The sequence below is a fragment of the Carica papaya genome, chromosome 4, assembly GCF_054855325.1.
Source record: "Carica papaya isolate Zhongbai chromosome 4, ASM5485532v1, whole genome shotgun sequence".
Classification (NCBI taxonomy): domain Eukaryota; kingdom Viridiplantae; phylum Streptophyta; class Magnoliopsida; order Brassicales; family Caricaceae; genus Carica; species Carica papaya.
The window spans coordinates 15,415,761-15,442,363 of record NC_142312.1 but is presented as its reverse complement, the minus strand read 5'-3'; the positions used below and the strand labels follow the sequence as shown (position 1 = coordinate 15,442,363).

The 26,603-nt window shown below is 35.1% G+C and overlaps 1 long non-coding RNA gene across 1 annotated transcript; it reads right to left on the bottom strand.

The window, feature by feature from the left end:
- Nucleotides 1–1,988: 1,988 nt before the first annotated feature.
- On the bottom strand, nt 1,989–23,529 carry LOC110820079 (uncharacterized). The gene is made up of 3 exons (XR_002540808.2): nt 22,581–23,529; nt 21,276–21,355; nt 1,989–2,450 (listed from the first exon to the last, which is right to left on the bottom strand). It is a non-coding gene; the product is annotated as an uncharacterized LOC110820079 (long non-coding RNA).
- Nucleotides 23,530–26,603: the final 3,074 nt, after the last annotated feature.

Genomic DNA, 26,603 nt, shown 5'->3' with positions numbered 1-26,603 from the left:
TTATTTCGTGAATCCTATTAGTTAGGAAAAACATGAGTATATTTGTGTCTCGTTATTGGGTTCGGGGTGTTACAACAACAAGAGAATCTACATTACAATGTGATTCCCCATGACTTCATGCCTCCACATTCTTAGAACACCTATTTTTTGAGTACCTATAAGTTGAAAAGATCTAAAAGCCACCAAGAAGCCACATATACAAAGAAGAATACTTAGCCACATAGTTATTAGCTTTAGTTTCTCTCTTTTTTCTTAGACAAAAATAGAAAATTTTTCAAGTAGAATTCTTCAAAAGAGGTGAATCATCAACGAGCCTAACATTTAGAGGAAGGAAGACTACATAATCTTTTGAAGAAATATTCATAAGACTAAGTTTTTCTTATCTTCCTTTGTAACTTTTAGCTGTGATGTTTAGGATTTATCTTTTTTGAAGTTATATATATTTTATTTGCACCATGAACTAATTTAGTTTTCTTGGGGATTAATGGATCCGAACCTTATATTTTGAATTTAATAATTGATGTTTAGTATGTTTATAGTGCATGATCAATGTATCTTATGTTTATAGTGTATGATGTATCCTTGAAATTGACTATTATGAAAATGCATTCCTCTATTGCTAATGATTGTTCTAAGAGTTCCAGACCCAGAGAAAATATTTTCCCTGAGAAATTGCATGGTCACCTTTGTATTATTAGTGAGCGTTAAAGCATGATAAGGAAAAAAGTCTCATGAAATCTGTACCTCAAATTTAAAAAATTGGCATACCAAAACACTATATAAAGGTTTATTCCTCTTAAAGATATTACTTGTTCATTGACATCTATCACAAGTTGTAATATATGCCCGAGCATCTTTGAAAAGTGTGTGTTAATAGCATCCTAATTATGGAAACCTTGTCATAGTTTTGTTGGCCTCAAAATGTCATTCCTACTTTCCCATCTTAACAATGATGTAATATGTTAGTAAATTCATTCTCAGGTACACAACTTTTTATTAACTAGTCAGTACACATTTTGTAGAGATATAGATCTTCCCAAAAGTAGTTGTTTATTTATAGGAACTTCTTCTTTTGCTAATATAAATAGTCCTTAGTTATCCACCAGGAAACCATCTTAATTGCATGCAAGAGAGAAAATTAAAAATTGAGGACATAGAAAAAAAATTTCTTATTCGGAAATTCTTTTGCATGTCTTCTTTGCCTCTCATCTTGTTGTCTAACCTTGAGGGGTGATCGGTTGTCCATTCCGTTTCCATTTTTGCTTCTAAGGTCAAATTTTGAAGGAGAAAAATCCATTAATGTAGACCTGGCTTGACATCTTTTTTGTAAGGCATTCTCAAGTTGCGTGATTTGTATGCACAATAACTTTTGATTCTACAAAATAACATCTAAGCTTATTTTGAGTACAATGGAGTATACCGGACTGTAAAATTGTTTAACATGCTATGAAGCTTCATTAATAAGAAAACATGTTAATTTACACTCTCCAAATTGATATTGATACTCTTCTCCCTTTTTGTTGGAAAATTCATACAAATTTGTCTGTAAATCCATATTTTTTCGGCTAGAAAATGGTGATCATCTTAGTCAAATTAATAAAATTTAATACATAAATCTTTACTGAATTGGAATAATGAATTCCAAATTTTATGGAATTTAATAATATTAAAAACACATTATTTAAATTTTACAATAAATTTTATACGAGATCAATTTGTGTTAATCTTTAATAAAATTTGTATTATTTTAATCAAAGTAAATATTTATTTAACAATTTCATGTAAATTTTATATTTATTTCAATATCTTTTTTAACAATTCATTTCATTTAAAAAAGTACCATTATTAAAATTTAGAGTGCAACAAGCACACTCACCAAAGAGAATTTTACCTTTTTAGTCATAAGTCAGTCAGATATGAAATAACTGTGTTCGTAATTTCACCTAAATAACTAAAACGAAACATAAATGGGTGGGATTAAAATGAGATTAGCCAATTTATTTTAAACAATTATATTGATGACGAATTCAATAAACCTCTGGTGATTCCTGTGTTTTAATTTGCCCTGATGAATCTCAAAACACAAATCCAGGGCTACCATGAAAATCTACTTGCTATGTTTTTGATCATTATCAAATTCTGTGTTGAAGCTAAACTATAATCTTTGCATATCCACAAAACCCCTAATATGTATGTATCATATGTATATATACACACATACATAGGGATTCAGGAAACAGAGTTTGACCTTAACTTATTACCATCTGTTCCTCGTCCGCAGTTTTACTTTCATCCTTGGCCGCTTGCTCCTCATCTCCAGTTTCTTCTTTATTCTCTTCCATTGTCTTCTCATCAATCAATGCTGTGGGAACAGGGGGCAACACCTCTTTTACCATTTCTACTAGCTCTTCCACTTTCTCACCCAACCGACCCTCACAATTCTCTATGATCTGTCAAATATTTAGCATAAAAAAACAACATAATTACAAATGAATTACTTAAAATAACAAAGTGAATCATTTGAGAAAGATTGATGTGTTAGAGATTCACGGAGAAGAGCACCAACAGCTAGCTACAGATTAAAAATTGTCTCATATGAATTCTTCCGCTCAAACATTGACAGATGAAGTATTTCTCATTCTACTGAAATAATTATTTAAAGGTTGTGGAGAAAATAAACACTATCTACTGAATAGTGCAAAATATTTTTTAAATGACCGCTTCTTTAATGTATATATTGAACACTCCTCTCTGCTACAACTACCAACCACTATGCAATCATCACCGACCACTCAGTTGCAGTCAACAAGCTTCTCCAACTGTCATTGACTGTTGTTACCCAACTTAGACCATGATTAGGCCCCACCAAGCACCACCAGCTGATGCAAACCATGACTTTTTTTCATTATTTGTTGTTTTTACTAATAACTTAAATCTGTATAGATTATTTTCTTTTGTCGGATGGAGGCAGATCTTAGATGTGGTTTTGGCGGCCACTGAGTGGTAGATTCACTTACTACTAGGAACGGAAAATGATTACTTGTCCCACGTGCTTTTTGTAGATAGCACCATCTTGTTTTGCAAACCAAATAAGGTATCTCTTCTTCAAATCAACTATATTTTGCTCAACTCCCAAGTTGTTCCCCCACTTGAGTAATTCTCGAGGGTCTAATTACTTCCTATAACAAAATATGCACATGGAAAGGTCTATGCTACCATTATGGGTACAAGCTTTTTTCATTTCCCATTAAATATCTTGACTTACCTTTGGGGGCTACAGAATAAAGCTATTTGGAATGATATTTCTTTTTCAATAAAAGTATAAGATATTGATGTCGGCCCTCAGTGGGCAGCAGCCACATACAAAAAATTTACATGTCAATAAGCATATTTGCAATGGAATGAAAATCTTCTAAACTATCAAGGTTATGTCCCAATATAACAAAACCAAAATAATGAAACCATATGTCCTTGATATTTACAAAATTATTCTCTTTACCCTCAAAAACCCTATTGTTTCTTTCTTTCCAAACAACCCAGGAAATGGGCAACAGGATTAGCCTTTAGTGCTTGTTCTTCTTACAGCTCCACCCAAGTGATCAATATATTTTATAGAAGAAGACTAGCAGGATGAAAGAGAAGCTTTATTTGTGAGCCTATGCTCACACTTAGGAAAACTTTGGTAAACCTTCCAATCTACTACTTGTTTTTTCTTCTAATCCTGTTAAGTGTTGCTATGAAATTGTGAGCATCTAATGTTGGTTATGTGCGCTGATATGAGCAAAGAAGATTGCATTTGGTGGCTTGGGAGATAGTCAGTCTTTCTTTGAACTTCAGGAGACTTGGACTTAAGTCTTTGGTGAGCTTTAACAGAGTGCTTCTCAATAATGACTTAAGGAATATATGACTAATCAAGGACACTAGTGATTGAAGGTGATTAGGGTTAGTAGGACTCCAGGAAAAGGGTAACAAGGCTAAAAGTTCGAGGGTTCATATGGCTCCAGTCTATGCAGGTGGATTAGTAAGGCGTGTGAGAATTTCGATGTATTCATTTCAAGGTGGCAATGGGAAGAGTCTCTGGCTTTGTTATGACATCTGGGGTGGCTCTTCTCTGCTCTGCATACAGTTAGCGGATTTGTTTTTATTGACTAGAAGCAAAGATGCTCTTATGAGCAACTAGTTCCTGATCGTTGGTGACTAAGTGGTATGAGAGGTAGAGGTAGTGAGAAGCTTCAATGATTCAGAAGGAAGGCGACTACATTTGGTACTCCACAAAATTGACATGGATTGCCCAGTCTAGGGAGCATGAACTTATCTAGAAGTCGATGCAGGGAGCACATGGTCCCAGTCCCAAAATATTTTGTTATTAGTGAAATCAGTTAATAATAGAACCTTGGAAACTTCTTGATATTCTGAGTTATTATCTTCTTTAAGTTTTTGGGTTTTTTTATCACAAGCATCTTTCCCTTTGCCCATGGCAGCTGAATTGGACGAAGCACGTTTCTCCTAAGCTCCTCTTTTTGTTAGTGAAGGCATAGATGTATCCTCACTATCAACAATTTCATTAAGAAAATGTAAAATTCTGTTGAATGGTTGTTTTCTGTTCAAGAATGCTGCACATACTTGGGTTATCTTTTGTTAAGATGCACCTTCATAACATTTTCTGGTCTATGATTTTAAAACCTTCTGGTGTATTGAATCATGGCTGCTTCAATGGCGGACAAGTTGTGGGCATGGCAAGGCATCTCGGGTGATAAGAGAATGAAGAAGCTTATCTCTCTCATCTCTCCAATAACTTTATAGGTTACCTAGGTTGTTCGGTTCCAAACCCTTTGTTTTTCATTCAAGGGTTGTTAGCTCAAATCAGCCAAAGATGTCCTCAATTTGGAAAAAGATTTACAGAATATGATAGATTCCTCGACTAACGTGTAAGATCTGCCCATTGTATATCTCTTTTATATTCCGAGGGACCCCCTTGATGCTCTTTTATGGATTTCTCCTTTTCTTCTAAGAAAGAGTTCATAAGTTCACAGAAATTACAATATATGCACAAACATCCACCTTATAGTTAGAAACTCGCTCAAACCAAATATAGAGATCAACTCATGTAGAAAATTAAGCAGTTGGTTCCGGGTGAAAAATCTATTTGATGAATGCCTCTAATTGACTGTAATATTTGCTGAAAAGTGAAGTATAATGAATCCATATAAAAAACTAGTCTGTCAATAGAGTGATATCAAATGTTAGACACTGTTCCAAAAAGATGCACTCTAGTATTTCCTGGCAGATTATTTTTTTTAAAAGACAAAAAAAAACCTCATTCACAAGCTCAAGCAAGCAACTTCTCCGGCCTACAAAACAAAGATACAAAAAATCAATATTGTTTACCAGATTGTCTTTTGGGTGCTTATACACGTGTTCGATACAAAAACAACCCTCAACATCCCACTTGAAGAGGAAACGATGCGGAACCCAAGATCAACCAACATGATCATGAATTCACACAATTTTATTTAAAGGCATCAAAGAAATTGATTCTATAAAAACTCTTCCTACTTAACCTGCTATCAAGAATGATAGAAAATAAGATAACTAAAAATGAAAAAAATAAAATAGAAAAACGCTACAAGATCGTACCTTGATAAGTATATCCACTCTTTACTCAATAAGATAATAAAAGAACCTCTTTTGAAAAGAAACATTTAATATTATTAAGATAATTTCTGAATGTCTTATAATGAAGATTTGATAGTCTATTTATAGGATAAACCGTGTAAATAAAAAGAAAATAAAATCTCTTAATTTAATTTGCAATTACGTAGGAAATAAATCAAAAATTAAAAATTAATTTCCTAATTAAGATAAATTTAGTCTTCTTTTTTAATTAAAAGAGATTGTGACCAAATTAAAGAAAAGACATATGAAAACAAATTAAAAATTAAAGGCTAATTTCTTAAGTAAAATAAATTTAATCTTCTCTTTTAATTAAAAGAGATTGTGGTCAGATAAATGGAGAGACATAAAAATTTAAGGCTAGCCATAACGTCTCCTATTTGGCCATTTCCCTACTCTTTCTTTCCACTTCCCTCTTGTACTTGGATAGAGTTGAAGATACCAAATTGCTCTTGATAGAATGGGTTTAATTTCTTCTTCCATTGGATGAGGCCTTCTTTTCATGATCCATGTCCTTGCTCACATTATCCTCTCCCTCTTAAAAAACAATTCGTTCTTGAATCGGACACTTCTTATGTAGGGGATTCACCAATTCTATTTTCTTTGAAAAAATATTCTGTAAAACAACACTATTAAACAGAAAAAGTTTGAGGTGAGTTTATATTTTTTTCTTGAAATGGGGTTTCTTTAGCTCCTTTTCCATAGCAACATTATTTCTTCATGGTGCTCAATCTTTCATTTTCTCCGGACTTTATGAAGTTTTTGAGCTGCTGCTGATCTTTGAATACTTCCTCAGGTAATAGTGGTGCAAGTATAAAATTCTTACCGTTCATGTTAAAGGAACAACAATTTCTATAACCATCATAAGTTGCACGCTTATCATACTGTTAGGATTTTCCTAATAGGATGTGACTAACATGCATGGGCACAACATCACAATGTACTTTATCAATGTATCGAACAATAGAAAAAGAAACTAATACCTTTTTAGTCACCTTCATCTCTCCACAATCAGTCAACCACTACAACTTGTAAAGGTGAGAATGACGCATGCATATTAAACCAAGTTTATCAACTAGAGTAGTACTAACTACGTTGGTGCAGCTACTCTCATCTATAATGAGACTACAAACCTTCCCATTTATAAAACAACAAGTGTGAAAGATATTTTCTCTCTGGTTATTTTCTTCTGGCTTGATTTGGACATTCAGAACTCTTATGATAACCAAAGCTTCCACTTGGATTGGATATTCAACACTTTCCTCAATATCCTCCAGTGGTGGCATGCTATCATTATCTTCGCTCTCATAATTACTGGCACTATCAACTCTGTCATCATTTCTCAATAGCATGATCTTCTTGTTTGGGCATCGAGAGACAATACGTCCGATTCTGAGACACAATTATACTATACTTTTGAGATGAGTTAGACGTCTTACCTTTTGTATCAGGTGGTGCGGGCTTATTCTTTTTCTCATCTGTTCCTTTGATTTCTTCTTTCTTGGATCATTCCGAACTGTAGGCAAGTAGTATTTTTTCTTTCATCCAAAAAAAATTAGGATTTTAACAGCTTTAGTATTTTGTTTATAATTTAAATTCTTTTGAGTATTTAGTTTTCTATTAAGATTCTTAACTATAGTCAGATTACGGTTTTATTTTAAGCATAATACCTCTATAATTTTACCACTGAATCAAGGCTTTGATGAATAAATTCTCATGAGAATCTTCCAAGTACCTTGATTTAAGCGTGATACTTAAGAAATCCTTACCGTAGGTGATGCTTGAGAAAAGTTCATCTCAGATCTGATGATCAAGGATCTTAGGTGCAACTATTTTCTATTTTTAATCCCAATTCTTAGATGTGATATCTAATAATTCTAAATTCAATCCAAAAATTCTAAGCAGGTAACAGCATGACATGCTTTCACTGAACTGAAGATAACAAACATTTGCTTCTTCATTGTGGGATATCCTCCTGACTTGAGGGTAATCATCTCTACCTTGTTATGTGGTTTTTGGAAGAAGTAAAGATCAAAGGATGCTTAAGAGAGGGCTATTTTTGCTGAATTATGGATCTTTTGGTTGGGAAAAAAAGTGAAAAATTTTTAAGCAAAAGGCTCAATTGTCTGATGACATCTGGTAGAAGATGATGGTTTTTACTTCTCTTTGGACTAAAACCCATGGTCTTTTTTTACGGGATTTGCTTTGTTCATGTTACAAAGGGATCGAGTTACTGTCATGTATCAATAATGCATATTTTGTTACCTTTTCTTTTGTACGGTAGCTTTATCCTCATTTAGTTTATATATTTTTTTGTACATTCCAATGATATTTCCTCATTATTATTATTATATATATATATAGATATGTATATATATACACACATGAACACCATGCAAAACTGAATTTCACTAGTTCTTTCTCCGTCACTAGTTACCTCTATTTTTCATGTTAGGTACTAGCATGAATTAAGTTCCTACAAAAGAAGCTTCAAAATAATTCTCTGCATTTTAGAGTCCAAGCACAAATAGGAAAAATGGTGCTGACGTAAACAGGATATAATGGAAGATATAGGATATGAAGTTCTAATGACTGAAATTTCCTCTTAAGAAATAAGTTTCTTCCATGTTTCGTCCCATTTTATTTTTTCATGGATCAGTTCACTAAAAGAATTTTTCACTTCCATGATTTAATCAAAATGGGAAGGAAAATGAAGCAAAAATAATATCTTAATTTCTAATAAATTTAATACTTTCGTATACGGGTAATACCCTCTTGATACTATTGTTTATAATATACTTCTTTACACTTTTATTTTAAAAAAAAAATTCCAATAAATTTAATATTAAAGTTTTTTGTAATTATTATTATTATTTAGAATCTAGCTTATTTAGGTAGGTTTTTAAGTGTCAATAGCAATTAGAAACTTCTAATTTCATGTTTTTTATTTTAATACTTTCGTTCTTAATTGTAAATAGCACCTATATAGAGGCTACAAACATAGATTAGAGGACAAACAATAATGACAAATTAAGAGCTTTTGTCTAAAACTTCTATTCTCCATTACTCTATGTTTTGTCTGCTGTAAATCAAGAAGTCTTGTTTCTTTCTAATCTATCCTGCTCTATCACTTCTTCCTTAATTTCCTTCATTTTAATCTCCAATTTCCTCTGGTTCCCACCTCTATTCCTCTAATTTCTAAGCTATCTTGGACAAGTTAGTTTCAACCTGCTTCATTATATGGTATCAAATTCTAACTTCTGCCTCTTCCTTGCTAAATCTTACTTTAAAGCAGAAAAAGAAAATTAAAATTCATATCCTTCCGCTGCCAAAAAAATATTTCTGAATAAGAAAAGAAAACTAAAACTTGTAGATGAAAAGAAAAAACCCAAACCATTGACTCTGCTTCATCATCCAACATGTTCTTCTACCATTTAGTTGCCACCACTTTGCCAAGCAAAGCAGAGATCAGCAGCCGGCTTTTTTGTCAGATATTTGTGGCCAAACCTTGATCAAAATCTATCAAAGTGACCCAGCTCTAACATTGCAACTCTTCTAGACCCGCCTATTCCTGGTTAAACCACAATCACTGACTGTCTATTTGCAATCACCATTGTTAAGCAGTCTTTTGCTAGAAGCTCAATCCACACATGTGACCTGAGAGAGGCACAGGGATCTCATGCGTGCAACTCGCTAGTGGATTATTGCTGCTTGACTAGTTCAGGTTCAATCATGTTTGAGGGGACCTGTTTGCCTTGACATTTGCTGACTGCTATTTCACTGATTTGGCCTAATTCCTAAAATGTTATAAAATGTCCAATTGTCTTCTTGAATTGATTTGTCAAATTCAAGTCCTAGCTCACTTTTAAAATATATCATGTACTTAAAAATTTTTTGAAGAGAAAAAATGTAAGTATAAACAACCCACCAAGGAGATAGCTTCCATGTCCAAAAACTTTTACAATTGAGTCAAATTTTCAATAAAGTTCAAAAGAAAAGCCAACTCCTCAAAAGCTCTTTGATTACTTTCCTTCCAAATGAAGTACACATAGTAAAAAGGGGGATAAGAGAATTAGTCTATTCTTGCTCTTATCATCCCTGCATATTCCATGCCATGCTCAAGCCTCTTTAGCCACAAACATGACAATACCCAACCCAACCTAAGGAACTTGAGTGCAACGCACTAAATGCGAAAAGAAAAGAGGCACTGTTAGATAGATGGTCTGACATCTCTGCTACCGTCATGCAAAAATAGCATCCATTAACAAGGATCTTTCCTTTGGAGACAATCAATCATGTTCAACCTCCCACCGCCTCCCATGCAAAAGCCAATAGGTCATACATTAAGCTTGTAGATGAGCTTCCATGAGAATTTATTTAGAAAAGATTGTCCTAAGCAAGATCAGAGTGGAAAGATTTCACAGTAAAAGAACCACTAGCTTCTAATACCCACACTAGAATACCTGCTGCAGGAAACCCAAATAACCTACCCTCAACAATTCATGTTTTCAAAAGATCAATAGTCCACAACTTATTGATAAAATATAATGAAAAAGAAGACACCACTTATGGAAATAGAGAAGACACTAGAAAATTATCAAAAAAGAGCGACCCTACAACCACACCAATTACTACGCCAAAAGCCACATTGTTACGATAGACAATGCTCATTTTATTACAGAACAGTAATTCCACCTAGAGTTAATTTTCTTCCATAGACCTGAACCATGAGGTGCCCTAATCCTGCTGCCCTCCAACCCTATCAACAATTCCAAATTTTGCTTTCATCAGTTTCTACTACAGGTATCTTAATCCTAAATCTCCAACGCCACTTCCCAAGCAACGCTTTGTTGAAGCATGTAAGAAATCTTATTCTCAGGCCAAGCTTATCAGATACTTAAGGATCGTTGAAGGTTACAACTTTTACATGGAATACAATGAACTTTTTGTCAAAATTCATGATATAACCAACTCGATTAAAGATTTATTTGGCCTGCTATTGCTTGAGCAGCAAATTTTTACAACTGCTGGGAAATTAACTTTCAACAAAAGCAACTTTAAGGTAAAAAGAGTACAGTGTTATAAGCAAATATATATAGTGTTTAGTCTGTAAAAAGTTTTTTCAATATAAAAATAATCTTATGTTTGATTAATTATAATGTGAATTAATAATAAATCTTTTAAATGATAAAAATAAAATAAAAACTAATTATTATAGTTATTTAAATAATACAAAATGCTTTTTATAAAAAGTGTTCTAATAATTTGAATTAGTTATTTTACTTGAATTATTCTATTTAATTTGTTGAACATAACTATTACTTTTAAATCATCATTATTCAATTTTTAAAATAAAAATTTGTTCAAAAAACTTATCACAAATATCAATAATTAATCCTAAATTATTATTATAACTTATTTAAAAATATTAAATTAATATATTAGTTAAACATAAAGTCAAATATATTGACTAAAGACGGCGGCGGCTGCGCACAATGCGCAGGTCCCATCCGCACGCCAGCACGCACGGGACGTGCACACAGCGCGCAAGTCCCCTCCGCACGCATGCACGCACGTCCCTACTGCGCACACGGCGGGGGATCAGGACTTGCGTGCGCGTCCTGTCGTGAGCAGGAGGGCCGTCCATGCATCACTTTGTGCACGGACTGGCGCCGCACAATGTGAGCGCACCGTCTGCAAAGCAAGGCTGTGTGGACAAGCCCTGTGCACGCACAAGCTAGCCCCTACATGCGCAACAACAGGCCTGTGCGCCTGCAGGCTACCCAGGCTTTGCCACCTCAGGCAGTGCTCTACCGTTGCCCTGGGCAGCGCGCCGCCACCATCGATGGAGAAAAATTTCTTTCCTCGTTTTTTGTGCCAAAAATCTTTTTCTCCTATCTCTTTACCGAATTTTGCCACTTGACGCGAATCCAACAGTTCTGAAATTCTATAAATTGCCCTCCCCCTTTTCTTCCTCTCCACACTTCTATTTCTTTCATGTTTCAAAGGTTTAGAGAGAGAGAGAGAGATAGTAAATTAGTGAGAGAAAAAGAGAAAGAACAGAAAAATGGTGAAGAAGAAAACATTAAGGTTTTGATAAGAAATTTAGTATTACTTTCGATATATTAAGGAGTATTTTTATATAAACAAATTTAATATGATATTTATTTTTCCTGTTTTGCGTGTCTCTGTATTCAAATGAGTCGAATTTGTTCTGATTTTCAAACATGCTGTGTGATTTACTAACACTTGATGAATTTGCATATAATAAATGTAATATGTAGTCCATGATAATAAAAGTAAAATTAAAAAAAAAAAAGAGAAAAGTGGAATGAAGCCTGTATGGTCCGAAATGTATCTGTATTGATATGCATATTGCATTAAGTGTCTCATTAAACTTTTTATCTCTGAGGGGTATTTTTTCCCCTTACCCTTCGGGGTATCTGTTTTCCCCTCCCCTATCTGGTTTGAAAAGACGTAAGAGAACCGCTCTTAGTGGATGACGGTGTGCCATCTGACGAGAGTGGTATCACAATATCTGTAGGGATCACCCTTGACTAAGTAATATCATGATTATAGACTATCTGTTAGAACCACTATGACTGGTACAGCTGTGGTCATAAATCGTATCATGGTTTGGCCAGCTGAAAGTGGGCCTAAACAAATAGTTGTATCTGTATCTGATTTGGTTATTCCACTTGAGCAGTTGGAAATCTACATCGGTATCTGCCCTCAAAGATGGAAGTTTGTAACGATTTTGCGAATTATGACACGAAAAATCTGTGCATTTCATTATTTATTTAATTTTCTCTATTATTTGGCATGATATATGTATATCTGATTTTCTATGCTAACGTCCTACTAATGATAGTTAGGTAAACGAGGAATCTTAACAGTAAAAAAAATAATAAATTTTTGAAATCTTACAATGTTAATTTAATATTGTTTGCCTTATTAAGCACATTTAACTCACTCTTTCCATCCCTCTCCCAAGATGAGAAAGAAAATGAGGAACCGCAGGCAGACCTACCTTTAAAAGTTTATGAGGATCTCATAGATCCATAAATCTGAGTGCATGTCTGTTTCCGCACTCTAATGAAGTACAGTAGCTTAGTGAAAAAAGTGGCCTTCATGTTTTATATTTTGTAGCCCCTTCTGGCCACAGTGATGTATGTATTTGGAACCTTATATGTATATATATATATATCTGTAAGGGATTTGTTAAGGTTTGATTCCGCTACATAAATATTATTATGCACCCGTTATTCTGAACCTGTATATGACACCCTTTTACCTTAATTAGTACCTGAGATGTCACATATGGTATCAAAGTAGAATATCGCGGAACAAATCCCTTACACTGAGGTCTAGGATAGATAAACCGTTTAGAATACCTAAGAAAGATAAATGTCCTCTTTTCAAATATTAAACCACGAACTCGTGTCTTCCTTTCTTTTGTAAGAATGATGCGGGAAAAACCATCTGTAGAACGTACTGAATGACCTGAAGCCCCGGATCATCTAACCAGGGCTGAATTTGCAGAAATTTTTCGATCTGTTCAAGGATTAACTGCAACTGTAGGACAAAACCAGGTCAACCTTTGTCCACCCCCTGCCCCTGAGTTCCGAAACCCAGATCGGTCTGTCTCCCATAATATAACGAACTTTAGAAAACTTAACCCCCCACACTTTGAAGGTGGCCTTGATATTTTAATAGTCGAAGCCTGAATTCTACAAATAGAAAAACTCTTCTCTGTACTAGACCTGACCGAAGAACAAAAAATTCCTCTTGCAGCCTTTATGTTAAACAGTGAAGCCGAACACTGGTGGCGACTTAAGAAAGAAGTTCTACCTACCCCTACTACCTGGGAAGTTTTCATAAATGCTTTCTTTGATAACCTATTCCCTGCTTATGTTCGAGAAGAGAAAAAAGAAGAATTTCAAGACCTCCGGCAAGGAAGCGTGTCTGTAACCCAATATGCAGCCTGATTTGTTCAACTATCTAGATTTACTCCTTTAATGGTCACCCCCGAAAGCCAAAAAGCTAGGAAGTTTCTCAAAGTTCTTCGTGCCGACATTTATGATCGGGTCGCGATGCTGAGACCTATCTCATATGCAGAGGTGTTTGAACATGTCCAGTTGGTTGAAGATCTTATCTCGGCTAAACACCAACGCTTTACTCGAGTTCGAGCCCAACAACAGCCCCAACAGCTTAGAAAGAGATTGTCTGACTCAGTAAGTAACCCCTCAGACAAACGAACCAAAATTGCCCTTCCTCCTGTCTTGCCCCCACCTACAGCCCCATTTGCCCGAACTAACCAACCTTGTCAACATTGTGGTAGTTCGCATGGTGACCTACCATGTCAGCGTATCAATCACGCCTGCTATCAGTGCGGAAGCACCCAGCACCTTATAAAAGACTGCCCTCAACGATCGAATGATGTATCCCGACCCATAACACAAGATCGAATGTACTATTTAGATGAAATTGAAGTCTTTCCTGCTCATGTTCTCATCCAGGGTATGCTTTCTATTCATAATATTCATGTCAGGGCTTTAATCGATACTAGTGCAACTTATTCTTTTATTTCCTATGCATTTGCTCGTAACCTAAAATTGAGACCAGAAGATTTAGGAAAAACATTGGTAGTGGAAACTCCGTCTAAGGGACTACTATTAGAGGCTTATTGCTTATATAAGGACAGTAGAATAAAATTTTCAAGAATAGAAGTATGTGTAAACTTGATACTATTAGATTTTATAGAATTTGATATAATATTAGGAATGGATTTGTTGGAAAAGTATAGACTTATAATGGACTGTAAAAGTAAAATTGTAACTTTACAATTCTCGAAAAAGAAATAAAAGTTATCATTTTTTTACAATTGAATGAACAGGAATATGGACACTGACTCTGCTTTGTGTTCCATACCCATTGTTTGCAATTTTCCTGATATCTTTCCCATCAAACTCCCTAGTCTACCTTCCCCACGTGAGATAGAGTTCCTAATTGAATTATTGCTTAGAACCCAACTGATCTCGAAGCCCGCGTACAGCATGAGTCGCGCTGAATTGACAGAGTTGGAACATCAGCTTTCTGATTTTATCACCCGAAAATTCATTCGCCTTAGTCATTCTCCTTGGGGCACTCCAATGTTGTTCGTAAAGAAAAATGATGGTATCCTCCGACTCTGCGTGGAATATAGGGAACTTAACCGAGTGACCATTAAAAGCAAGTACCCCTCACCCCGAATCGATGATCTCTTCGATCAACTGCAAAGAGTCACAATCTTCTTTAAGATCGATATCAAAACCGGGTACCACTAGTTGAGAGTGAAGGAAGAAGATATTCCGAAAATTGTCTTTCGGTGTAGATACGGATTGTACAAGCTCAAGGTGATGTCGTTTGGATTGATCAATGCCTCAACAGCTTTCATGGACCTAATGAACTGAGTTTTCCGGCATGTACTGGATCGATACGCCATCTTCTTTATTGATGACATTCTGTTATATTCCAAAAGCCATGGGAAACATATTGTGTATTTAGCTGTAATACTGGAGGTCCTCCGCCAAAACCAATTGTATGTGAAACTAAGCAAGCACTCCTTTTAGTTGAATCAAGTTTCTTTTCTCGGTCATGTAATCTCAAGTGAAGGAGTTTCTGTAGACCCATCTAAGGTGGAATCAGTGACCAGCTAGAGTCCACCCACCAATGTGGCCGAGGTATGTAATTTTCTTATCTTAGTAGGCTACTATCGATGATTCATTGACGGATTCACCAAGATTGCTGCTCCTATGACTCGACTCACCAAAAAGAGTGTACCCTTCGTTTGGAATTATTCATGCAGTGAAAGCTTTATGGAGCTGAAGCGTCGTCTCACCTCTGACCCTGTGTTGATCTTCTCGGACAATGAGAGGAGATTCTAAGGTTACTATGATGCATCTCTTATTGGTTTGGGGTGTGTCTTGATGCCGCATGGCAAAATAGTCGCCTTTGGATCCCGACAGCTCAAAGTCCATAAGCAGAACTACCCTACCTATGACCTGAAACTAGCAACCATTATCTTTACCCTGAAGTTATGGCAGCATTATCTATATGGCTAAACTTTCGAAATCTACACTGACCATTAGAGTCTCAAATATATCTTTTCGCAACCAGAATTAAACATGACGCAAAGATGTTTGATGGATTTTCTGAAAGATTAAGATTGTCAGATCATTTATCACCCCGGGAGAGGGAATGTAGTCGCCGATGCCCTAAGTCGACAAAAGCCTGCTGTACTAGCCCAAACCATGGCCTTCAGTTGGAAGATGATGGACACTGTGCAATTACTCTGCCTTAGCTATTATGGCAAGGGCACCTACCTCGCCCAGATTCGAGCCCAACTGGATCTCTTTATGAAGATCTGGAAAGCACAGGCCACAGACCCGGAACTCATCAAAAGCTTGGGTAAGTTTACTTCGGACGAATCTCCTGATTTCTAGATCTCTAATGATAGATTGTTTAGATTTCGAAACCAAATTTGGGTCCCCGATGCAATACGCACAAATGTATTCAAGACCGCCCATGCTTCCAAGTTATTCATCCATCCCGGAAGTACCAAGATATATCAGGACTTGAATCAACAATATTGGTGACCAGAAATGAAGGATATAGTTGACTACGTCTCCCAATGCCTTACTTGTCAAATGATAAAAACAGAACATCAGAGACCTGGTGGCTTGCTACAGGGTCTTCCGATTCCTGAATGATAATGGAAGGACGTAACTATAAATTTTGTCACCGAACGAGATCTTTTACTTTTTTTCCTCATGTGGGAGTTAGAATTAATTCCCGTTTATCTACTTCTTTCCATGTGGGGTGGAAAGAAACATCTGTATTCAACTACAAAGTTTATTTTGTACACTGCGGGAGGTTCCATTTTTCTATTAATAGGAGTTTTGGGTATTGGACATTGGGGTCATTGTGGATAGACTGACCAAGACTGCCCACTTCCTGCCTATTCGAACCACGGACTCCACAAGTAAGTTAGTCCGTCTATATGTTGATGAGATTGTTCGACTCCATAGAGTTCCCTCATCCATTGTATCCGATTGCAACCCCCGGTTCACCTCTCACTTTTGGGACAGCTTCCAAGAAACCTTGAGGTCTGTGTTGTACTTCAGCATCGCTTATCATCCCCAAACGGATGGTCAATCTGAGTGTACGATCCAGACATTAGAAGACATGTTACGTGTTTGCGTTCTCGACTTTGGTGATAGGTATGAGTATCTTCCTCTTTGTAAATTCGCTTATAATAACAATTACCATTCCAGCATCGATATGGCCCTGTATGAAGCTTTGTATGGAAGGCCTTGTCAGTTCCCCTACTTGTTGGAGTGAAGTCAAGAACCAGCACTACTTAGGACCAGATCTCATTCAGAAGACCATTGAGAAAGTCGCAATCATCCGTAAGAATTTGGCAACTGCCCAGAGCCGCCAAAAGAGCTACGCTGATAATCGTAGGCGACTCTTGAAGTTTGCCATAGGATATCAAGTTTTCCTGAAAGTCTATTCCTACAAAGGCAAGATGCAGTTTGGAAAGAGAGAAAAGTTGAGCCCTCGATATGTGGGACCTTTTTTTATCGTCGAGCGCATTGGACCCATGGCTTATCGCCTCACTCTATCTCAAGAGTTCGCGAGTTTACATGATGTCTTTCATGTCTCGATGCTCAAGAAGTACCACCCTGATCCTTCTAATGTCATTCCTCGTGATGAGGTACAGATGGTATATGACCTATGAGGAGGTTCATGTGGAAATTCTCAAGTGGACTGATAAGACCTTTCGTAATAAGACGATTCCTATGGTGAAGGTATGTTGGCAGCATCACCCCCAAAAAAATCGACGTGGGAGTTGGAGGACGAAATGCGAAAGAAGTATTCAAACCTATTCGAGACAAATTTGGGGACCAAATTTTTTTAGGTGGGAGAAATATAGCACTCCACCTATCACTGTGCTAAAATGATTTGCAAACTCTATTCATTCAGGCATTTGGCCTCCTTAAATTTAAATTAATTTACTATGTCCTCGATATCCGTGATTTTAATCTATTTTTATTTTTAATATTTTATTTGTTTCATTAATTTTATTATTATTTTATTTTAAATTATTTTATTTTATTTCAAAAGAAAAATTTAGAAAAAAATCGGAAAACAGCAAAACAGGAGAAAACTTACTCGCAGAAAAAATTCGGCGAGAAAACAGTTGTCCACACGGGTGCTGGGCACTGTGTGCGCACACATGCGTGCACAGTGGCCGCGGGGCGTGCACACAACGCACACGACCCATTCACACGCCATCACGCACAGGACGTGCACACAGTGCATATGTCCCATCCGCGCACACGTCGCTGGGTCATGACCTGCACACACGTCTTGTCGTGAGCAGGCGGGTCGTCCGCACATCACTTCATGCACGAACAGACCCTATGCGCCTGGGACCTACGAGCACGGCGCCCAGTGCGTCTGGGCACTGCACACACGGCAACAGGCCTGTGAGCCTGCAGGCTAACCTGCAGTGCACTGGCCGGGCTCTACCACCTCAAGTAGTGCTCCGCTGCTACCTTGGGCAACACGCTGCCACTGCTGGTGGAGGACAATTTTCTCCCTTGTTTTTCGTGCCAAGAATTTTTTTCTCCTCTCTCTTCATCGGATTTCGCCACTTGGCGCGAATTCAACAGTTCTGAAATTTTATAAATTGCCCTCCCCCTTTCCCTTCCTCTCACACTTCCATTTCTTCCATTTTTCAAAGATTTAGAGAGAGAGAGAGATATAGTAAATTAATGAAAGAAGAAGAGAAAGAAAAGAAAAACGGTGAAGAAGAAAATATCGAGGTTTCGGTAATAAATTTAATATTACTTTCGACGTCTTAAAAAGTATTTTTAGATAAACAAATTTAATATGATAGTTATTTTGCCTGTTTTGCGTGCCTCTATATTCAAATGAGTCGAATTATTCTGATTTTCAAGCATACTGTTTGATTTACTGACACTTAATAAATTTGCATGTAATAAATGTAATATGTAGTCCATGATAATAAAAGTAAAATAAAAAAAAAAAAGAGAAAAGTGGAATGAAACCAGTATGATCCGAAATGTATTTGTATTGACATATATATTGCATCAAGTGTCTCGTTAGCCTTTTTATTTCTAAGGGGTATCTGTTCCCTTTACCCTTCAGGTTATATGTTTCTCCCTCTCCTATCTGATCTGAAAAAACGTAAGAGGACCGCTCATGCTTGAAAACGGTGTGCCTTCTGACGAGAGTGGTATCGCACTATCTGTAAGGGTCACCTGTGGTTAAGTAATATCGTGACTATAGACCATCTGTTAGAACCACTATGATTGGTACGGTCGTGATCGTAAATCATACCATGATTTGGCTAGCTGGAAGTGGGCCTAAACAAATTGCCGTATCTGTATCTGATCTACTCATTTCACTTGGGCAGTTGGAAATCTGTATTTGTATCTGCTTTCAGATATAGAAGTTTATAATGACTTCGCGAAGCATGACATGAAAAATCTGTGCATTTTATGATTTATTTGATTTTCTCTATTATTTGGCATGATATATGTATATTTGATTTTCTGTGTTAACGTACTATTTTGATATTCAAATAAATGTTTTTCTTAATTATGAGTTAGGTAAACGAGAAAGCTGAACAATAAGAAAAAATAATAAACTTTTGAAATTTTACGATGTTAATTTAATACTATTTTCGTTACTAAGCCTATGTAACTCACTCTTTCCATCCCTCTCCCCCAGATGTGGAAGAAAATGAGGAACGGTAGGCAAATCTACCTTTGAAAGTATATGAGGATTCCGTAGATCCAAAAGTTTGAGTGCATGTCTATTTCCACACTGATGAATTACAGTAGCCTAGTGAAAGAAGTACCCTTTATGTTTTGTATTTTATAATCCATTCTGCCCTCAGTGATGTATGTATTTGGAACATTATATATATATATATATATATATGTAAAAGATTTGTTAAAGTTTGATTCCGCTGAAAAAATATTATCATGCACTCGTTATTCTGAATCTGTATTTGACACCCATTTGCCTTAATTGGCACCTGAGATGTCACAGTTTGCAAGAGTACAACACAAAGCTTAAGAATGTAACTACACCTATGTTCCAAGATCAGAAGGTTGATGCTTCTTACGAATCACCATTGTCACTAAAAGAAATGTAGGCCTCATTGCTGTTGTTTCCATCTATGCTGAAAATATTGAACAACTTCCTTCTTGCAATGATTGCCTCATGCTCCTATTAGAATTGTTTCCTTCTGTGATAACCGCATTAAGAAGATTTTGTGTGATCACATTGTTTGGTTTTATGATGTTTGGAAACTACAGCTTTTGCTAACTTCCAGTTTTTCCATTGAGACCATTAGAAGTATAGACTTTTTAAAGGATTTAAAGAGCACACACATGCCTTTGGTGTTTTGATTACTTTCTCATTTCAAAACTCAAGGTTGAGTGTTTGCCAAGAACAAAAAATCCACAATATTTAACTTATTCCGCCCAAAATTTGGCACTCAAACTAGTTCACTCATAACGATTCAGCCTATTTAAATCAGTTTTCAACAAATTCACACTCTATCCATAGTCGGTAGCTAGATATGGATAAGGAGGCATGGAATACATATGGTGAGCTACAATAATGGTTAAAGAGCCTAACATAGCTAGGTTAAGAGATAATTGAGCATGCCATGATGTTGTTAGGATTTCATATAGTCCTTTATGGCCTTGACCTGTAAATGGACCTTTATGAGCCTCTAAAAGATATTTATTGTAAATTCTTATTTTTGTGGAGTTTTATCTAGTGTCACAATTGTGACAGTACCACATTTACTACAATCTTTCAGGTACAATAATGTCTAAACCTAAAAGCTCTCTTTTTTTTTTTCAAGCCTAATATTTGAATATTGTAGCTCTTCATTTTGTATTCCACTTGTTAAGAGAGAGTTTTGTAAATTTTTTAATCTATTTTTTTGATATTGTAAAAGAAGAAAGAAACATTCTCCAGTGGGTTATAATCAAGAAGAAAGACTTATAATAGTGACTACCTTAAATCCAATTAATCTATGCTAATCTTATCACCCTAACTGCATGAGGAATAATATGCACCAATCTAATAAAGGTAAACTAAATCCAAAAAAATTAAACTAGACAAGGGGTGAGGCACCAGTCTAGTGGCATCAGCATTAAAATGACCTAGAAAAAACATGTGTAAACGAAACTAAAAAAAATATACAACTATATAAACATAATAAACTAGATGTCTAAAATATATTGCAACCGTAAAAACAACGTCATTTTTCACCAAAAAGCGAAGGGAAAAAAAAAAGAAAACTAACTAGATGTAAAGACCAAAGATTGTATTCATAAAGCAGTCTTATGCAGAAAAAAAACTAAGCCACTGAGTAAATTATGAACACAAAACAATCTCGCTATTCCCTATTGTCATCCAAATAGTGACCTTCATGCATCCTTATATGCAAGAAATTGCAGCCTCTTTTAAGCTTATTTCATGCATTCAAGTTGAGATTTAGAACTTACATGAATAATTATTGCCAAAGCAGCCCCTCATATCTCAATCTCAGTGGGCCAAAGTGAACCAAATTGCGTGTTTAGTGAAACTGAAACAGTGGAACATTTAAATTAGAGACTACATAAAGATGTGAGTAAAGCAGTGAGTATCAACAGAATCACAGTGATAACACTACAAACAGATTTAAAAGGAAAGAAAAATGAATTAAATTCCAAAAGAAACAAGAAAGTTGATTATTGCTCCTTTATTTTTTTATTTCAAAAATGCATAGGTCTCCATTGAGACAAAAATTTTATCCATCTGTAGATGGAACTTCAACAGCTGCTAGTTCTAAAGAGAAGTTGTGAGCATTACATTCATGTATAACTTCCATACCAAGGTTAGCATGAAATTGAAACCATTTTAGTTGAAGTCATAGTGCTAATAACTAAAGCAGTAAACCAGATACCAACTATAGGCCAAGTCGTTAAGAAGAAATATAAAAAACGATAGTTGTTGAAACTAGCATATTGGAATATCAATCAACCAAAATAACCATGAGCAGCTACGATATTGTAAGTTTCTTCCTCTTGACCGAAGCATAACACTAAATAGGGAATCTCAGAGAATAGAATCTATCTACCATTTTACAAGGGTCATGCTGTTTCATATAAACCCCAAATGAGAGTCAAACTCTCTCTACCCAAAATTAAACAAGATAATGACCCAATTCATCAAACTAGATTCTTAGACATAAAGGATTAGAAAGAAGACATTTTGTGAAAAGAAAAAAAAAAGATTAATGATAATGCATGAGGGCAAATGAACACGAGAGAGAGAGAGAGAGAGAGAGCAAGCTAACTTAACTATCCTGAAGACTAAAACAGAAAATTAGAAATAATGACGACGGATCCCAAGAGACAAGACGACCTTAGATAGCTTGACATCATATCCTCAAACCACAAAAAAATGAAACCAAATTGGTCCTACTAATCGTAAAAAATCTAAAACTCCACTACCTCTCCTACAAACTCAGCCACAAAACCCATAATAAATGTCCAATTGCTTTTAATCAATTGAAAAAAAAAAAAAACTATCATCATCCCGATCCACATGTCAGTTCATCTTTCATACTATAAAAAAAATTCAGGTCTACATTTCAACAAATTATGTTCCACTAGTCTCCCTCCACTTTCAGTAAAATCATTTTTCTTTATCCAAATTTCAATCCATACTAAATGAATTTAGTCATACATATTTTATAATCATTTGATTATACACTACAACTTCAACTAACAATAGCAACATGCATCCATTAATGAGTTCGGATTTACCTAGTGGAATTCCCCTTCCAAAGCCTTTTGATAGGTCGCTGCTCCTCTCTTCTTCCCTTGCTCACGCTCCCTGTTTTATTGTTTCCTTTTCTCCCTTCTTTCTCGCCGTCAATCCCCTTTTAGATTCTTCCCTCTCTATCCCTTTTTCCCGCCAAAAATCCCTATGTTTTCACTCACCGACAGTGTCTTTTCCTTTTTCTCCTCCTGAAGCTCCTTGGCTTCTGATTTTTATGCCGAAACCGAGGACTTCATCTGCTCTCTGTCTTTTCTTCATTCAACGCCCCAATCCCTGCTCTCATGCTCTCTTTTTCAGTCCACACTTTCCTCTTCAATGCTTATTCTGAACTGAAGCAACTGGCTTTACTTTTATTCCTATATTCGGCTTCTCATTCAGCTGTGTGGTACGTCCTCTCTCTTCTGCTCTGTCATGATTTCTTCGCGAGCCAAACGCCTCTCTATTATTTCTCCATCAATCTTCCCTTTTCCGCGTCCAACGTTGGACCATGTGAACAACAGCAAAAAGGCAAGCTCACTCTTCGTTGGTTTCCTCGACCAGTCAACATCAACCATGCCTCTCGTCAACGATTTTGACCACCATGCTTCCCTTGTCTTCTTTACAGAACCAAGACACTTACTCTAGCCTCTTCTCCGTTGGCTGTTGCTGAAAGAGGAAAGGTAGGGGGTAGAAAAAAAAAACCCCAAACGGTGCCGCTTCATATCTGATAATTGGTCTGCTGTTCGGGTCACTTTGAAGCAGATATCTGGGCTGTGCTTAGCCCATGTTTAGGCCGAAATTAATTGCTCTATAAACTGGGTTTAATTAAGGTTTGGACAAACTAATTGACGGCAAGCTTCTGGATTAGATTTTAAAAGGGCAATCTTCTCTTCTCTTTTTTTTTTTTTTTTTTTGGTTGAAGACCATGGGTTTGTCTTTGGAGCTTGACTTGGTGCACAATTTACTACGAGTTTGGATATTGAAGGAGATATATTGGTTGGGGCAGTAGATTGATAGTACATAGGCTACCCAATATTTACCATATGGATTTTCTATCCACCTTTTTTATTCAGATTGTTTTTCTTTTTACGTACATTTTATTTTAACAGAAGCTTTAAAAGTGGTGTAATCGATTAGTCTACTAATTTTGACTGTTGTTACAATTTAGATGCATCAAAATAAATAAAAAAATTATAAAAAATAAATTTTAAATTTTAAAATATTCAAAAATATCATAAATTTTACTGAAAATAAAACTAAATATTAGAAAATAGGTATTAATTTAATTTTAGTAATTATTGATATGTGGACGATAGATGATAGAAACATGTGAGACATATATCCATTACATAGAATATGTAACAATCTAATTTGTATATAAAGATTAATTTAAAAATAAAAAATCTATTCTCTAGTGTATGCATATGAAAGTGTCATTGACTTAGAAATTTGATATACTAAATAACGTATTTATAAATAAAAAGGATGAGAAATTAAAATAAATTGAAAGAAAACTTAAGAATTATACAAAAATGGAACAAGTGAATTGCATAAAATTCTCTTTCTTCTTTATCATGTCTCAATTAGCAAAGGTTGGTCAATATTGATTTGTTCTCATTAGTGTTTTTACTTGATTCTACTCATTTCATTTTAATATTATATGATTTTAAATTTAAAGCTATGCAAACAAATTTTTGTTCATCCAAGTAGTGATATATGGCAACTAAGCATGATATTTTGACCTCTTACCAAATATTGCTATTCCAGATTAACACTAGGCTAAGAACAACTAACATAAGTTTTCATAAAAATGCTTATTATGCAGTAAACCTTATTAATAAAGTCAAACTACACTAATTAAATTTGTTCATTTTATCTTAAGAATTAGTTTATCAGAATCTTAAAACCAAGAAAACCCAAACAATAGCATAAATTCATAAACACATAACATGAAAATGAGGATGATTTATAAGGAAGGCAAGTTTATAAGTAAAATCAACATCCACAAATTAAACTATTTATCTTTTATGCCTCAAACACTTTTCATTCTATGATAAAAAATATATAATAGTAGATTTAAGTTATAAATCCTTTCAAAAGATTTTTTTTAAAAAAAGAGAAACATTAGTTTTCCTAAAATTTTTTGTTTTTAGGAGAGAATTCCTCAATGAAATTTTTTTTCACATCAACATGAGTGGTTAGCTCGCCTCAACCTTTGATTTTTTTGAATTTATTTTTTTATAGTTAATCTAATCTTAAACTTGACTAACAATATGATAAAATAATGAATTCGTAAAAGAGATTATGGATTTGAGCAGTGCTTTATGCCACTGTCTCTTCATGATATATGCATTTCTTTTCGTAGCCACTTATTATCAGTCGTGTCTATACATATGATATATACATAAATATATGATAGCTCTAAATGAAAGCTAATAACAAAATCGTTTAATGAAAATTATGTTCTACTTAAAGCGAGAATAAACCATCAAAATTTGATTGAAATATGACTCTTTATTGATGACTTTAAAAATACAAAAAAAAAATTAACAACTATTCCTACTTCTCAAGTCATATCTCTAAGAAATAGGACAACATGAGCAACAACTAAAAGTTTATTCAAAAATTAAATAATAACTACTTAACCATTCTTACGCAAGCAAACTTGTATCCATGATAATAACTTAGACCAAGTTTTTAACAACCCAAAATCTTTATACTGCATGACTCACTTGATATATTTATGTGAAGTGCATTCAATATATGACCCATGGAATTTTTGTTTAGTCAAAATACTTCAGGTTCTTCACGAGCATTCTTCCGTATCTTGGTTTAAAAATACCCTCACCCCTTTGGCAACAACTTTATCCTCAATATTCACATTAACAAACCTGTCTTCACCTCTTGAGAGTTCTCCTATGTAGTATCATCTACTGACAATGTTTTCCATTTGATAAAGTTTTGTTCTATAAATTTAGACCCTTTTTTACCCAAAAGGTGTCTAGTATCGGTTCTTGTTTCGTAATCAAATCATCATCTTTAGCCATTGATGATAGATCAGTACTTACTGCAATTATTTCTCCTAATTGTTTTTTTAAAGGGGACAGATGAAACACTATATAAATGCGAGATTCTTGTGCTAATTTGAGTTTATAGGTCAATTTTCCAATTCTTTCTTCAATTTGATATGGCCCATAAGACCTGCTTGCAAGCTTTTAATGAGCTCTTTTAAACACAGACTACTCGCAGTAGGGATGAAGTTTTAAAATACAAAGTCGCCTACTTAAAACTCAATGACTCGTTGTTTAAAATCTGTTAAATATTTCATTCGATTGTTTACTGCATGTAAATTTCTTTTAAGCTATCACAGCAAAGCATCTCGAGAAGTTAAGCATTGGTCAACTTCATTTACTAGGCAATCAACTTTCTAGTAATGTGGAATTATTGGTGGAGGTCTACCCTACAAAGCTTTCCCATGAAAAGAATGCCATTTATGGGGCTAGTAATAAGTAAACTCCTTTACAATTGAATTTTTTAATAATTTATTTAATTAAATACGTCACATTTTTCTCATAATTTTTTTGTTGGGATTTCCTCTAAAAAATGCATAAGGAAAAACTAAAAGAACAAAAAATGAAGGAGAATAGTAAGAGAAGAGAAAGCAGAAAAAGTAACTTTAATTTTGCAACTGCGGATCACCATTTCCATAAGTAGATTTCTCTACTACTATATGCCACTAACCTATTATTAACCCTTCTCAGAAAACTAAACCATAATAACCATCATCTCATCATCATCAACCATGCATGTTACTAAAGCTTACAGTTTTCAATCATTAACTTCTCAGGTAAGAAACTCATTAAGATTAAAGTCACAGATAACGTGAATAGTGGGTTGTTGTTGTTCAGATGAGGAGGAGGTACCTTGACTTTCAACCGAAGCTGATGCTGTTAGTGTCGTTTAATGACACCATATATGTCTGTCGAGTGCCTGACCAGTAATGAACCTTTTGTTGCATATGTTGCATA